The following is an 11,568-nucleotide window of genomic DNA, read 5'->3' as shown; positions in this document are numbered from 1 at the left end:
ATGTTTGATTTCAATCATTAAAAGAGCCCCAAAGGTCCACCACGTTCATACATTAGAAGCACCAGATCAACCAACTATCGAGGATGTTGGAAGGAGTCCGGCTGAAAATGTGGTTGAAGGCTTGGAGAAAATCCAGATCGACGAGACTGATCCTGAGAGATATTTCTTAATAGGGGAATCATTACCAGCGGAGGAAAAGGCTGAATCCATAAGATTTCTGAAGGAATATGTTGATGTATTTGCATGGGTGCCAGAGGAAATGCCCGGAGTGGATGCAGGTGTGATCTGTCACTATTTAAACGTTGATCCTCAGCATAAGCCAATCATTCAGAAAAAACGGAGGGCAGCCGTGCAACATGTGGATGCAGTGATTGAAGAGGTAGATCGCTTACTGGAGGCCAAAGCAATACGTGAAGTCTACTACCCATAGTGGTTATCCAACACCGTTGTGGTGAAGAAAAAGAATGGGAAGTGGCGAGTATGCGTAGACTTCACAGACTTGAACAAAGCCTGTCCAAAAGATAGCTTTCCTTTTCCAAGAATTGACCAGTTGGTTGATGCAACCGCTGGATACGAGCGAATGAGTTTTCTTGATGCATATCGAGGATATCATCAGATTGCTATGTTTGGGTCTGATCAAGAGAAGACTTCATTTATCACACCACGAGGGTTGTATTGCTAAAGTGTTATGCCGTTCGAGCTAAAAAATGCTGGTGCAACATACCAAAGACTTGCAACCATCATGTTCAAGAAGCTCCTTGGAAAGACTATGGAAGTCTACATAGATGATATGGTGGTAAAAAGTCAAGATAAACGGGGGCATATAACTGATTTGAAAGAAGTTTTCGAAATCTTGAGGGAGTACAAACTGAAACTCAACGCTTCAAAATGTGCGTTTGGAGTTGGATCAGAAATTTTTTTGGGCCATTTGGTGACCATGAGAGGAATTGAGGCTAATCTCGATCAAATTGCGGCCCTACAAAGGCTACAAAGTCCCAAAACCACCAAAGAAGTCCAGAGGTTGACTGGAATGGCTGCAGCACTTAATAGATTTATCAGCAAGTCAAGTGACAAATGTAGACCCTTTTTTCAATTATTGAAAAAAAGGGAGGGATTTGAATGGGGAGCAGAGTGTGAATAGGCCTTCCAGGACCTGAAGAAGTATCTGGCCGAGCCCCCACTTTTATCGACTCCACAGACAGGTGAGTCTTTAATTCTGTACTTAGCTGTTTCCGAGCATGCAGTAAGTGCAGTCCTGTTGAGGGATTTGGGAGTAGAACAAATCCCTATTTATTATGTTAGCAAGACATTGCTGGATGCAGAAACGAGATATCTGCCTTTAGAAAAACTTGTCCTGGCACTTAGGACAACCACAAGGAAATTGCCACACTACTTCCAAAGCCACAAGATTGTGGTTTACACTGAGTTTCCATTGAAATCACTGCTACGAAAAGCAAACTTCTCGGGAAGGATCTCCATGTGGTCCGTCGAGTTAAGTGAGTACGATCTCGATTATCAGCCACGCACAGCGATCAAAGGCCAAGTATTGGCAGTTTTTGTGGCAAAGTTTTCTCCTACAGTGGCTCCCCTACCTCCTACGAGAAAGGAATAGGTAACTAAGACATCGCCAGAGAAAATTCATTCCTCAGCCGAACAGGATCCTATAGAATGGAAGTTATTCGTTGATGGATCAGCATGTAATACAGGTTCAGGAATTGGGGTTGTCCTTTTTCCTCCTGATGGAGAACTGATTGAACTATTTGTTCGGCTCGGATTTAGTGCATCAAATAATGTAGCTGAATATGAGGCACTCTTGGCTGGATTAAGGAGTGCAAAGACCCTAAAAGCAGAACGGGTGAGGGTGTACTGTGATTCACAGCTTGTGGTCAATCAACTGTCCGGGGAATATGAAACTTGAAGTGAAAAGATGGTGGCCTACGTACAGGCAGCCAAGGACCTACTTGATACCTTCGAAAGGGTATATATCGAACAGATAAGTTCTGGACAGAATGCTCATGCAGATTCATTAGCTTGGTTGGCTGCAGCTGTACCAACTGAGTTCAAAAGGAAGGTGGCAGTAGAATATTTGAATGAGCCGAGCATTGGGAGGAGTATAAACTTGGTCTTGGACGTGAACCAAGGACCAAGTTGGATGGACCCAATCATGGAGTTCTTACGAGATGAGAAACTCCCTTCTGACAAAAATGAGGCTCATAAGATAAGGATTAAATCTGCTAGGTTTTGGCTGTCCCCAGAGGGTAAGTTATACAGAAAATCCTTTACAGGACCATATTTACTATGCGTACATCCTGAGATGGTGCAGAAGTTTCTTCATGAAATCCATGAGGGAACATGTGGGAGCCATGCTGGAGGCAGATCCATTGCCCACCGAGCAATCACCCAAGGCTACTGGTGGCCGCACATGCAGGAAGATGCAAAGGTGTATGTGAAGATTTGTGAGAAGTGTCAAAAATTCTCACCAATGATTCGAACACCCGCCGAGGATTTGGTGCCTTTGACTAGTCCCTGGCCGTTTGCTCAATGGGGAATGGACATCGTGGGTCCATTACACAGAGCAACTGGGAATCGAAAATTTCTATTAGTTGCAACGGACTATTTTACTAAGTGGATTGAGGCAGAATCACTGGCCAAAATCACTGAACCTATGATAGAAAGGTTCGTATGGAAGAGCATTATCACTCGCTTTGGGGTCTCTTATTCATTGGTAATTGACAATGGATCCCAATTTCAGAAGAAATTTAAAGCTTTTTGTGTCCAGTATGGAATACGAAATTATTATTCCACCCCAGCCTACCCTCAGAGTAATGGGCAGGCAGAGGCATCTAATAAAACTATCCTTGACGGGATCAAGAAAAGGCTGGACAAAGCCAAAGGGAAGTGGCCTGATGAGTTAGGCTCACCGAACAACGCCTAGAAGGTCTACGGGAGAGACGCCCTATTCATTGGCATATGGAACAGAGGCTGTCATACCTCTGGAAGTAGGTCTGCCGACCAACAGAACCGTTTTGGTTGAAAGTGGAGGCAATGACAGAGCCCTCGAGATTGAGCTTGATCTCGCCGAAGAAAGAAGGGAAAGGGCCCTGGTGCATCTGGCTTCTTACCAGGAATAGCTGATGAAAAGCTATAACAAACACGTTCACCCTCGAGAGTTTGGTGTTGGGGACCTCGTACTTCGGAAGGTGCTCGGCAACACCAAGGTGGCCAACGAAGGCAAGCTGGGGGCCAACTGGGAAGGCCCGTATTGAGTAACCGAGATTGTAGGCACATGGGCCTATAGATTGGCAAATCTGGATGGTAATCCAATTCCGAAGCCTTGGAATGTCCATAATCTAAGAAAATTCTTTGTCTAGAAGCGTTAAAATTCTGTTTTAGATTGCACTACGTGATTGTGTGGGAATTACGAATATAATTCTCTTGTTCTAGTTTTATTGTTTTGGTTGCCAGGGGTACGAATAACGCCCTCTTGAGTTTCATAGATTATGAATAAAATCAATTTTTTCAGTATCAACTATTGCATTCTTGGTATTTAAATACGAACTACGGGCTTGGTTTCCCTCATTCGTATTGGAGAGCAGAGAACAGGCACCTATACACTAAGTACGTGAAACTTAACAAGTATGAGAACACTTGTATGCCTTGTTTAAGTACGTGAAACTTAAACAGTATGAAACACTTGTGTGATGTACAAAGTACGTGAAACTTAACAAGTATGAGAACATTTGTATGCCTTGTTTAAGTACGTGAAACTTAAACGAGTATATGTTAGCCACAATTATTTAAGTACGAGAAACTTAAAATAGTTGAGTACGTGAAACTTAGCGAGTACAAGTATGAAACACTTGTATGGTTTGCAATCTATTTTAAGTACGAGAAACTTAGAAGCATTCAAGTACGAAATATTTACTGTTTGCATCCAAACAGATGCAACAAAGAGGGAAGCCGAGCAAATAATAAAGTTGTGCCACAAAGGGCCGAATACCTGTATTATCAGAAGTATTACCATACTAAACGAAAGTACTGGTACCACGAAGGGTTAAAATACTATGGTCACGCAGGACCAGTCATATTGTTTGAGTCAACAAAAACAAAAAAAACTTGCTTGCCTTTCAGTCTAGGTTCTGAACTTCTGGGTGAATATCAGCCGAGCCACCAGCAGTAGTAGCAATCTCCTCTGGAACAAAAGTCTCAACGGTACTTCCTGAACAGCTAAATGCACGACAACATCTTGCGACTCCACTTGTATTTCTTCATCAGCAGCTGCGAAATCATCGATCTGCTGATCGACATCATCAGTTGGAGAACCATGCTCTTGGGGGGCTGCTGCTTGGCGGCTTGGAAGATCATTCTCCACCCAGAGGGGGGAATCCTCGGCAACCCCCACCTTCGTCAGACAAGCCTCCCAGCAAGATGCCCAGATCTGGTCTTGAATGGCTGACATCTGCTCCACATAGCTAGCTGTCATGGTATCAAAGCCCTTTTGATAGCCATCTTCGTATGCAGCCTTTTTTGTGCTATCAATCTCAGCTATGGCTTGGTTAAAACTGTCTTCAGTAGTCTCAAGCTTATTTTTAGCTTCAGAAAGATCTGTTTTGGCCTTATCTCTCTCCCTCTCTAATCTCGAGACTGTTCGGAGCAACCTCGTGTTGTCATTTAAAAGCCTAATTCTTTCAGCCTCAGCTTCTTGGAATTTCTGGCCCAATACGACCATCTTTTGGATGAATTGTAGAAATACCAAACGTAAGTTAAAATTTATTTTAACTATTACAACAAAGATGGGGCTTAAAACACCGAAGAAGAAGTTTTTATTACCTTGATTCCACTGACGAGACCAGTGGACACAAGCCGATCAGGGGGAGACGAGGACTCCTTCTGCAAATCAACAGGGAGCAGCAACCCTTGAGCCAGGGCAAATGCTGTTTCAGATGAACTAGCACTGTCCCCAACGTGAACTGGATGGTCTCCCCTAGTAAATGGAGGAGTCCACGTCTGGGGAAGGTTTTGGGTAATTGGTGAAGTAGGGTGATGAGTCTCCGTATCTGCTTAAGAGGCAGTGCCAGTTGGGTCATCAGACCTAGGCCGTTTGTCTCTATGAACGTCACTAGCCTCTACAGTAGTGTCCACTTCACGAGGGGAAGAGGAAGATCGAGCAGAATCACCCCTGGTACGACGGGGTGGTGGGGGAGCAAGTCCAGTAGAGGATGCCCGGCCAGTACCATGCCCTCTGGCTGAGACGGTAAGCAGAGAACTTAAATTTAAAGGTTGACGAGACATACATGCTGAGTTTGGAGGAGAAGGAGAATATCCAGTAGAGGATGATTGGCTGGTGTCGCGATTCAATACTAGCTGTTCGGGTTGATGACGAGAAACGACCTGTCTTTGAGAGGGTCTTCGGAGTCTCAAGCGGGGTAATGGGACGCCTTCTGAGACAGGAACTTCACCGAGTTAACCAGCAACAGTAACACAAAATGAGAGTCTCGAGTTCCTCGGCTGGGGAGCAATAGAAGTAGAGGCAGCACTGGTACTAGGATGGGCAAGTCTCCTGTCGATAACTCCTCTGTACGAAGGGTCGTATCCCAGCAGTACGTCAGCGTCACGACCCCGACCTGCTGTTCGGGTCCCAGGCTCGCCTGTATACTTTAAGATCTTGTTGATGTCCTCTGTTCGGACGTTGCTTGGTACACGTCTAGGACGCCTGTTAGCGTTTTCAGCTGCAAGATCGAAATTGAAAAACCAAAATTAGACACATAGAAAAGCTACGAGAAAGCAGTAAACGAAAAATTGCAAAGATCAAAAAATGAGAAGCATACGTGGGTATCCCCATATGTGGGGGCAATGGAGGCCCACCACCTGACCATCCTCTCCTAGTGGCTCAAAGGCTCCGGTAACGTAAAGGAAATCAATCTCATGACCCCGAGCAGAGTCTGGCAGGTTTAGCACGAGACGCTTTTCTGCCCTTCTCACTTTGAAATAGTAGGTATTGTATTCAGGGTTTAGTACAATGCTGTACCACCACTGAATATCCCAAATTCCTAGCTGGGTCCCCAGAATCCTATTCAAAGCAACTACTCCCATTATCAGCCTAAAAACATTTGTTGATACTTGCATAGGGGTGAGATGGTACCAGTTTAGGATCTGACGAAGTAGTGGATGAAGGGGAAATCAGACTCCACCTTCGACAATGGCCATAATAGGGATACACATTCTATCCCATGAGCCACCATCCCTATCTGCTCCTAGAGGGGCGAGTTCGAGTCCTACGTTATCAGGAATGCCATATTCTGTTCTGAATGTCGCCATGGCAGCAGGGGTGTCGCAGAGCTTCCTAAATTTACTGGGTTTTGGATCATGTTCATCCGCCATGAGTATACTCGAAGGAAAAGTAAAACTGACAATGGGCGCGACTGAAACCCTAGAAATGACCCAAAATCTGAGAATGAGATCTCAGATGGAAACTAATGGAGCGAGGGAGAAATGTTAGTGTGGAAACCTAGGCAGAAGAAATAGAGATCTTACGAGTTTAAATCAAAAGATTCCTGTGACACGAGCGAGTTGCAGGTGGCGGCGATGGCGGATGGCGGGATATTTTCGCCTGGTTTTAAAGAGAGAAAGAAGGAGTTTAAAGTTTTGGTGAAAAGATCCAAAAGTATCCTCTTTGGGGTTTAAGTGCCAGGGACGGAGATGAAACGTCTCACACCGTTACTTAAAAAGTAACGGAAAGCAAATACCGTTCTGACGCCGTTTCATTGAACGTCAGTTCGAAATTAATGATAAGCATACGAGACGTGCCACGTGGAGTCATTACCCCGAAATGGTATAATGACAGAGGCGCCAAAAGGCATCAATGAAGTGTTAAAAACAATAACCGTACGGGATCAAAAGAGTTTGGTCTAAACATTCCGTTCTAGAAGCTTCATATATAGCCCCTGAATTGTGGCATGTATATGAAGCTGGGGAGCAATTGTAGGGAGGTATTCCCGAACAGATACTTATAGTTGCCGAACACATGATATTTGAAAGCACGTGGTAAATAAGACAGGACTTATTGCCGGGCAGTACGGTGAACAGCGATATGGACCAATGATATGGGAAGTCATTGATCCATGCAGTCTGTTCAGCTAGTCAAGACAAAAGGCATGTGAGCTCGTTGGTCCAAATAAATGATAAAAGGACCAGTTACATGTGAAATGACTGGTCCAAGCCGTCTATTCGGCCATGAGATGGCCGAACAAGGGAAGAGCTCCAATTAAAGGTAGAAGCAGAGAGAATACTTTGGAAGATTCTAGAGTAGTCATGTCCCATAAGGAAAAAAGATCCCGAGAATATAGGATCTAAGAAAGATACCCAATGAGAATGGGATGTTCGTGTGGGCAGCGTGCCCTTCGAAATTTCCGGATTCCGAAACGCAAGGGCCCAGATCGAGGGAGCGCGAGCGGGGAAGCAAGCGCTCGCAAAATACAGAGTCGCCACTCGGGTTTGAAGGTCCGACACCCAAGGAACCGTATTTCGAAGCACTTGTCGCGCTGTTTGATTTGAAAAAGTTAAGGAACCAGTCCGTCATAACCATATCTGGGTTCGGGAGCCAGGTTACGAGAGGGGAAGGGTTTTATGGCACCCCTCTCGCCCAATCCGGAGATCGGTCTCTACTTAGGCATTTGCGAAAGATGTTTGTTTGCGATTCTTTTTGATTAATCAATTCTTTAGCCAATTAGGGCGGGGGAACAGTTAATCGGGGATTAAAACTGTAACATGTTTGCAGGATGTGATAGATAGCATGGATGAGCAGTTAGTATAGGATGAGAACAGACTGCTGTGGGAGTTTAAACAAACTGGAAGGCCCCTGTTTTGGAATGACGTGCGCAGGAAGAAGCCAGCATGCACTGAACAAGTCACTACATGCTGTTCACTCCTGCGCGCACAACTCCAAGACACGCGCACGCCGGTGAGCTCAAACCCACAGCTCTTATTCTCAACCCATCTGGGCTCTGGAAGGACCAGTGCACACCCAGGACAAACCACGCAGTTTATAGGCAGCATAATATACAGTTTAAAGGTTGTAAAGCCCTACAAATTAATAAAACACCCCATAAACAGTGTGGGGACAAAATAATGACCTAAAACTAAGCTACCCGTGCAAGGCCACTCACTGGTCAGAGGCATACTATCGCGCGACGGAGCCAGTCTGGTGCGCGAGGATGCGCCCTGGCGCTCTGTTGCGCGACGGAGTGAGTCTGGCGCGGATCAGTGTTTGGTTTACACATTTCTGGGTTCTGGGACAGGTCCAGAATGATCCCAGGGGTACTCCAAAACAGAAGACATGCAGATTGAACTACGGCTAGCAATTTCTAACAAAGGAAAGCAGTAAACTGGTTTTTAACATGCTTAACAGTGATCTATATACAAAATAAAGCATGAAATAGTAGGACACCAATCCCCACGCGGTCCATCGCATGCATCACTGGAGCGAGAGAGTGGGACCATCGCGCGCTGGTTCCTACCATAACGGTTTTTGAAACCTTGCCAGCTTTAGGACCAGAACTGGTATTGATTACCAGCCTTGGCCCTGCCAGCCCCCCTCAGGGATCAGAACAGAAAACAGTGGGTAAGCTATACCTAAATTGAGTTTGAAAGAGTGCTTGAGCTTTGATGTTTGAAGGCTAGATTGAGTCCGAAAGAGATTGAGCTTTGAGTGAGAGGTTGTTTGCTTGGATGAATGATTGGAGGAGGAAGAACAAGCTTTGTTCTTGAATGGTTGAAGTGTGAAAATGGAGGATGGTGACCCAAGGTGTACTCTTTTGAAATTCTTGAACCCATTGAAAGAGAAACAAAGGGGGATATATATAGAGAAGGATGGAGGTGAATCTGGTTGGTGCAAACAGAGGAGTTCAGCCAGTCCACGAGGTCTGGCTGAAGTTGCATTGGTGGCCAACTGTCTTCCTTCAGAAAGATTGGTGGTAGGTTGGACCGTCGCGCGACGGAGTCAGTCTGTCGAGCGATGGTGCGCCCTGGCGCTCTGTCGCGCGATGGAGTGAGTCAGGCGCGCGATGGTGCGCCCCGGCGCAGGATCGCGCAATGGAGTGAGTCGGGCGCGCGATGATGCGCCCTGGCGCGGACCAGCAGGGTTTTTGGTTTTTGAAGTGGCTTAGGCTAGGTTAGGTTCAAGGGTTTTGCAAACACTCAAAGCTCAAACACGCTATCATTCCCGGGGTGTTCTTGATCCATTTCATCATTGGGGAATCAAAAACCATAAGTAAACTAATCTGGAAGCCCAGATTGGGGTGTCTACAGTTCGGCCAGTAATGGAAAAGAATCCTAAACGGACTCTTTTCTAATAAACTGATAAGGGAAATGAGAATCCTTGATATCCTGGGTTTCCTATACGAGATGGGAATCCTATGGCAACAGGGATGCTTGGGCAACAAGCATACGCAAATCTATAAATATGAGGTAAACCTAGAAGAAAAAGGTACACAATATATTGCATTCTTACTGCTTTCCTACTGATAATTAGGATTCGACTATTAGTACGTGATACTAACTTTGGCATCGGAGGGCCTTTGTCACGAGAGGCAGAGGTGCACTCACCCCCTGTCTATTTTGCAGATTAGGGTTCAGACGACGAATTAGGGTTCCGGTGAAAAGGCAAGAATAAGCCGTTGCAATCCAGGTGATTTGAAGCATCAATTATTTTCATCCCCCTACACCCACGATTTGACTATGGAATCAATTGCTGGATTAATGACTATAGCAGTTTTTCTCCAGAAATTGAATTCCCCATATTCAATTCCCTGTATTCAAGGGAGAATTTTCGATAGGTCCACTATAGCATGTTTCTAACCCACCCAGTCCACTTCTAAAGGAAGGTGAATCACCAATACCACCGCCGCCGCTACCACGCCGCCGCCATCACTCCACCATCGCCACATCTTCTTTGGTAATTCACATTCCTTTTGGGGTCACACTTGCTTTTCTGATGTCTCATTGGCGTTAGTGGTTTAAGAAAATAATTTGAGAACATTCTCAAATTTGTGTGTAGACTGCAAATTTGCACTTTTAGACTGCAAAGTTTACAAAAGTTGCAACGCCCCGAATTTTGGGTACGTTAAAAAGACATTTTATTCATAAAATCAAATGGAGTCTGGGCGTTAAATAAGTAATTTTATTGAAAATAAACTGAGTCAAGCTCTTTATTACAACAGAAACTTAAAAGGAGTACTTTTATTACAAAAGGAAGGGAACTAAGGTTCCTAACTACAGCTTCGCCTGCTCCTCCATCTGAGCCAGCTCTTCAGCTCCAAAGGCCTCCAAGGTGTACGGCTCACATTGATCATCTACAAAGTCTGACACATTATACCAGCGTCGCCACCGATATAATATGTCAGGGTCACCAAAAAGGCAACACCGTGAGCTCCGAAAGCTCAATAGAAAAATCCTATACCCGCTAACCCATAACTAACAAACAACAGATTATAACATCACATCGATTTCCACATGATATGTGTATACACAGCTACAAAAGATAACATTAATAACACATCCGCAATCGCTATATAACTATCGTTGGTGTCCAAGATTCTCCGAGTTTCTCCTACGCAACTCATCGTAGACCGTGTCAACATTTTCACATACCAATTCATCTTTTCAAAAACCATTTGTTTAACTCACACAATTTGCATTGGCTCCGTACCGCGGATAACCAAGCTACACACCCAACCTCGGTTCCGCCACGCCGGTCTCCCGAGTATCCTCACAATGGTTCCGCCGCGCCGGGTTCCCATTGGCACACAAAACTTGTATTGGCTCCTCTCCGCGGATAACCAAGCCATATTACCAATGAGGCTACCACGTCCGGCCGCATTGGCAATCTTCACAATGGGCTACCAAGTCCGGCCACATTACGAGTTTTCATACACACAACAGGCTACCAAGTCCGGCCACGTTGCGGTTTTCACAATCCACACGATGGGCTACCATGTCCGGCCACATCGTGGGCTTCCATACACACAATGGGCTACCAAGTCCGGCCACATTGCGGTTTCAAAACACATCTCATCATTATCCACACCCTAGGTGTCATGTTTCTACTTTCTTGATTTTCGTGTCTCGTTTCTCATGCATAGACTCCGCGGTGAGACTTTTCACATACGATATCATTCATTATACTATTCAAACTAACAAGATCATCCATTTTAAAACTACTTGACATGCTTGAATCACTTAATAACAAACATCATGCATTTCATATACTTTCAACAAAGATAACATTATCTACTTTAAATGACATGATAAAAGTTTCTTCCTAACGAACTTATAATTGGGTACAAGACTATATTTGGGAAAATAGGTAAAGATAACTACTTGGGATGGAAGATAAGGATATCCTACCTTGCTTCTTGGCGGTAGTAGTCGGTTATAAAGATTCGGTCTATGGTTTTGGATTTTGGCGGCGTAACGGCGTCGGTTTGCTTCGAAAGGAAAAGAGTTGTACTTTCTTTTCCTAGAAACAACTTCCTAACTTAACTAAGCTACTTTAAAAGATCTAAAGGTGGT

Source organism: Rhododendron vialii, chromosome 11a (assembly GCF_030253575.1).
Source record: "Rhododendron vialii isolate Sample 1 chromosome 11a, ASM3025357v1".
Lineage (NCBI taxonomy): Eukaryota > Viridiplantae > Streptophyta > Magnoliopsida > Ericales > Ericaceae > Rhododendron > Rhododendron vialii.
This window is presented reverse-complemented; position numbering follows the sequence as displayed.